Source organism: Dicentrarchus labrax, unplaced genomic scaffold (assembly GCF_905237075.1).
Source record: "Dicentrarchus labrax unplaced genomic scaffold, dlabrax2021, whole genome shotgun sequence".
Lineage (NCBI taxonomy): Eukaryota > Metazoa > Chordata > Actinopteri > Moronidae > Dicentrarchus > Dicentrarchus labrax.
Window position 1 is genome coordinate 27,027,988 of NW_026136713.1, and position 6,000 is coordinate 27,033,987.

General features: G+C 38.8%; 1 protein-coding gene across 1 annotated transcript in view; it reads left to right on the plus strand.

Moving 5' to 3' along the window:
* The window catches only part of LOC127374565 (uncharacterized), a 323,387-nt gene extending 319,269 nt beyond the window's left edge, over positions 1 to 4,118 (plus strand). Inside the window, exon 8 of the mRNA XM_051420055.1 lies at positions 4,054 to 4,118. The gene's annotated coding sequence lies outside the window, so the exon portion shown is untranslated. The remainder of the gene's footprint in view (positions 1 to 4,053) is intronic.
* The last annotated feature ends 1,882 nt before the right edge of the window (positions 4,119 to 6,000 follow it).

Here is a 6,000-nt window from a genome sequence, read left to right on the forward strand (position 1 = left end):
ACATACAGAACAAACCCAAATGATTAAAGCAATAAAAACAATCAATCAAAAGCACAGACAATAAAACAAAAATGAATATGATTTAAAAGGAAAATGAATTAAAAGCAATAGTTGGCAGGTAAGGTCTTTAGTTTGGATTTCAATGTCTTAGTCTTAGCTCTGGCAATTTGCTCAATGTCGCCATATTTTATTTTGACTTAGCCTGTAATCCATAACTAGCTGACCTGAGATGTCTGCAAGGTTCGTACTGGGTCAGGGTATATGATAAACTAACTTTGACCAAAAATGTTCAGTCATATATGGACAAGAAACAGAATTTTGAATACTTTGGTACTTTGTTATGCTACATGCTGAACTTTTTTGGTCCTTGTCACAAATCTGGCAGCACCATTCAGGGTCAGCTGACTGCTGTCTGAGACAGACCTGTGCAGTAGTCCAACCTCCTAGAGATAAATACAGTGCATGTTTCTCTAGATCATGATTTGATGTTCAAGTCTCTGATCCTTGCAATACTTTTAGGTGGCAGGATTATTTTGTTGTTGATTTAATTTGACCACAGCCTATGAATTTCTTCACTTTCGTCACACAAAGAAAACTTTGGATTGTCCAAAAAAACATCCATCTAATAATAAATTGAATGCACTGTCCCAGGGAGTCTATTGAACTGTAACCATTCAGTACATAGTTCAATACATACAAATGATTCCAACACAAACAAACCCCACTGTGATTTGCTTTATGACAAAGAAAAGTAGATAGAACAGTAGAGGACAAGTTCACCGGTTCATCCTCCTCCTTTTCCTCTCTCAAACTGCTCCCTCTTAGATAATAACCTTTGCCTGTCAAAACAAGCAGCTCACAGGAGACCCCGACTATGTGGAGTCTTATATTTTAGTCAGACAGACAGCATGTTTCCAGCTAGGTGTGTCTATCACATATTCAAATTTCAAATAACTCCCCATGCACAGACCCCCTCTCCCTTTCTTTTGAGTAGGACAAACCTCAGCAGGTAGGAGCAGGGGTAATGAGGTGTGACAGGGTTCATTTTGTGAAACAAGAAAGCAGCGTGAAACTTCAACTCTTTGTGATGTTTTCGGGTGACAAGCGAAAAAGAAATCACGGGCAAAGAGAAACAGACAAAATGAGACTGCTGCTGATGAACTCCAGAAGATTGGCATGGCCTGTTATAACTATCTGTCTGCTTCTGCCGCAGTACCCCGAAAAATAGCCACTGCACTAGAAAAGGCTTGTTGTGTCAGCCCAAATTATAAGTAAGATGAGCAATAAAAAAGTGTCCTCTCCTCAGCAGGGATGAAGATTTAAGAGTGTTTGTAGGGGCCGATTGATTTATCAACCAAGGAGAAATCCTTCCAGCTTTGAGTGCTTGCCGAACCATGCTAGAACATAACGATGGCTTCTCTGGAGTGCTGAAAGTTGTTTGTCAGAGGTGGGGAATGAAATATTTGTTCTGCTCCTCTGTAAACCATCGTTCCAGATGGAATTTTAACCATTGCGAGATTAGAGGATCTGTCATGGACAAAAATTGTACTGTCTCTAGTATTCATAACACATTGATATTTTTTAAGGTCCAGTGTGTAACATTTCGGAGGATCTATTGGGAGAAATGGAAAATAATATTCATAGGTATGTTTTCATTTGTGTATAATCACCTGAAAATAGGAATCACTGTGTTTTCATTACTTTAGCATGAGCTGTTTGTATCTACAGATGCCGGGTCACCTCGCTCAGAACGGATAAGTGAAAGACTGGCTGTAGATAGTAGTAGTAGTATATAGTATTAACTACTACACTGTAGTTTCCTCCTTGCACTTAGAAGGGGAGGGTGAAACGAATGAGTTGCAATCTGAAATTAAACCGCTTTTGGCACCATTAAATCATTTTCTTTAGTTTCAAAGTAATCTACTGATCCTTGTCTGTACATCCATTGATACACTGTAAACAGGAAGTGCTAATAGTTAGATTGTCATACTTTTAATGGTGGCAATTACATTGAAAAAATGTACGCAAATATAGACAGGCTCACATTACAACAATCCATTTGATGAGCTTCTACCGGGTCTTTCTCTCCTGATGGCTTTTTGTTTTTCCTGTCGTCATATTGGTCCTCACATGAGCCTTTAAGTTGGTGTTAGCATGTTTCCATCTATCAGATTAGCAAAAACTTTTTTGAACTAATAAAATAAACCTAATTTTACACTGATGATAATAAACCAAAAATTAGAATTAAAAAAAAAAACTTTTACAAGACTGTGGTCTAGGTAATTGTGGCTGTAAATCACTGACCAGCACAGATGATGTTAAAATCACCCCATCTCCCTTGGATACCTAAATCTGTTCTGAATGGGGCTTAAGTTTGTCGTTTAAGGGCTGTAAATCAAAGAGAGATTTAAATTAGTTTCATTAATCAGATGGACTGGATGTCTGTTATGAGAGAAACACAACTGGGTCAGAATCAATTGTTATCATGGAAAATCATGGAAAAATTGACTCCAGGGTTTATCCTAAGTATCCTTTAATCACAATAAGCAATGCACCCTGTGGCGATATTGCTTTAAGCAGCACAACTGATTAGCGTCTTTGACCCGACAGATTGCTCAGTTGATTGGAAATGGGATTCACTGTCAGTGCTGACGGCTCTGCAGTCTTCTACAAGCAAGTCATTCATCTGCAGTTAGTCAGCAGATCTTCTCTGACAGTGTTAATTATGGGTCTTAAATCATTTGTGTCTAAAGTGGTAAGTGAGTGTCATTCAGTTTTTAAGTTTTTGAAAAATCAGAGCTCCGTGTACAGGTGACTTATAAGTTGAGTTACAGAAATAACAACCCACGAATCAGCATATTTCTTTGATCATTGTGAAAAATATTAAACTGCTCCTGACTGACAATGACATCAGTGTGATGGAAACCTCATTTGCATTTGCACACCCCCTCCTGACAAGAAATTACAAAACAGTAACATGAACACAATGTCTGATTGAAGTGAAAAAAAGGCGATTCAGACTGATTTTCAGACTGGTTTGTTGTTTGTTTGAACTCCACACCAGAAGAGCACCACACAGTGGAAGGTAAATACGCATGACATGCAACAAAAGGGCAACAGGTTGAAGTCAAACCCACGGCTGCTGCAGTAAGTACTCCAGCTCTGCCAGGTGAGCTATCCATGCTCCCCTCTTTTTAACTGGTTTAACATTTTCTTACACCAATGCTCAGGATATTGTTTTCTGTTAAACTATCCAAGCAAAGTCGTTTTGTGTCATATGACCTTGAATTCAATCCATCACATTGGTAAGACACACACCTACCTAAATCTTCTCCTTGTGTGTGTAAATTTCTCTAAATCAAGACCCTGACTTTTTATCTTATTTAGACCTTTAATGACACGAGTCTTGAACAAATATGCTTCCTTATCACCTTAAACTCTTCTTTAAAGATCCCTTCCAGACATGTATTATATACAAATATATGTCTGCTTGGAACAATAATTTGTTTCTGATATGTTTGTTCCCCAACAAAAAATTATAATTTCAATATTATTAATTTCCCCAAAAGGTATCTATCTTCTTCCTCCTTATTAAGATTTCTATTGCAAATGTTGTTCATTTTTTAGGTTTTCCTGCTGGACACAAGATGTCTCCTACTTCACTGTAAAGTCCATTCTCAGTGGATGTGCACTGATGGCTTCAGGTTTCTACATCACACAGTACAAGTTGCATACTGGACCAGGACTGACTTCCTAATTATTTGTGATGTCACAAATCATGCTGGTAGGCCCGCCACATAAAATCAGGTTTTCAATGAGCACAGAGAAACTTTCCACTTTCAGCAGATGATTGTGACAATTCAATTCAATTAATTTCAATTTTATTTGTATAGCGCCAATTCATAACAGAAGTTATGTCAGGACACTTTTCAAATAGAGCAGGTCTAGACCGAACTCCTTATAACATTATTTACAGAGACCCAACAGTACCACCATGAGCAAGCACTTGGTGACGACAGCAAGGAAAAACTTGGACAGACACTTCGGCTCAAGGTGGGTGGTCGTCTGCCTCGACCAGTTGGGGTGAGAGAGAGAGAGAGAGAGAGAGAGAGAGAGAGACAGAGATGCACTGCAACAACAGTAGCAACAACTGCACTATAGTATAGTAGTGACTGATGATGATGAACATGAAGAAGATGATGACGACGATGACAACAACGATGGGGGACAATGTGCAGTGATTATAGTAATAATAGTAACTGTAGTAATAATAATAGTAATAATAATAATAACAATAATAATATCAGTGATATTAGCAATGGCAGTCAAGCAGGACCATGGCAGGAGGCTCCACCAGGATCCATGAGAACCTGCGAGACGAGAAAGCACAAGAACTCCGGGGAAGAAGTGAAGTTAGTAACATGCATTAATGGGACATGAATGAGTGCAGAAAGAGAGAGGAAGAGAGGAGCTCAGTGTACCATGGGAAATCCCCCTGTAGTCTAGGCCTATAGCAGCATAACTAAGGGATGGTTCAGGACTCACCTGATCCAGCCCTAACTATAAGCTTTATCAAAGAGGAATGTCTTAAACCTACTCTAAAATAATCTTAAATGAAACAATATCTTTTTAGTATCAAACTCTGCACATACAGCATTCAAACAGCACATAGGGGCAGGAGGAAACACTGATGTTTGACTGGAGGGGGGCTTAAAGAAGATGTCCAGTCTGTCTGACAGTATGGCATCTGTATTTGTCATTATTTTCTTTAAACTCCTTATTGAGGAACCTAGAAGCTGTTAAACAGTAAATAAAAAGGATCCATGTAGCTGAAATATTCTGGCAACTAACACTATGAAATGATCCCTTACTGACACTCTATACATGTTTATTATGTGCTTCCATTTACTGCAATGGCATTATAATGATAGGTATAATAGTGTGTTAGACAGTGTATATAGAGATATAACAGAGCACATTCACATTCTGTCTCAGTGTGCCTTCAGGCAGCGTGGCTCATCTCCAAAGAGCTGCAGTGATGCGTGTCATTTCTGAGCTACGGCTTTTGGAGGTGACTCGCAGTAGGTGAAAGCACCGTTCGTATGAAATCATCTTCTGTCAGAGTTGATACTGTGGCCTGTCTGTTGTTTTCAGCTATGTGAATACAGATTGACAGGTAACGCCACGTTAAGAATTTGTGCAGACCTGTGAGGGAATATGAAAAGTAATTGCCACTTCATTGTCAGGAAGATTAAAAAAAAAAGAATTGTCTGACATGTCTGAGGGTTTTGATGTGTCATTCATAGATTGTTTTTCATATATATTTTTCTCACTCATACTTTTTGTCTTTCATACCCTGACTTTACCAAGTGTTTTGTGAGTCAAAAATGTTCCTCTTTAACTGCTTTAAACACAATATTAATGACTTTTCAGTTCTAGACTAAAAGCCTTATTGGCAAGGCAGATTATCTAATTTACATATAATGTTATTTATTTATTGGCTGCTTTATTTTAACCCTTGTGTAATGTTCATATTGTTGTTACTCAGACAGCATTTGTGGGTCTGATGGACCCGTTGCATTTTGTGGCTTTTAATGCCTCACAATCAAACACTTTTATGTTAAAATACTGAACAGATGTTTACCTTATCCCAATTACAAGCAGTATAAACAATATATATGGTTAATATTTGCCCTTTACCTTTGTTAGGTCACATTGCACATTTGTCAACACTGTCTGCTCTCATTTTCTCGCATTTGACCCTTTGATGTTCTGTGTACCTACACTCTGTCCTCCTCCTTTCTAGGCCTGCTGTGTGTGTGTGTGTGTGTGTGTGTGTGTGTGTGTGGGTGGGTGTGTGGGTGGGTGTGTGGGTGGGTGGGTGGGTGCGTGTGGTACACAGAACATCAATTTCCACACTTCTATTAGCCCGGGTCCAGTGGACCCGGCATCTTATATGTAATAGAAATGTGTAGGGGGATGTATGGTGTGTGGTCATTA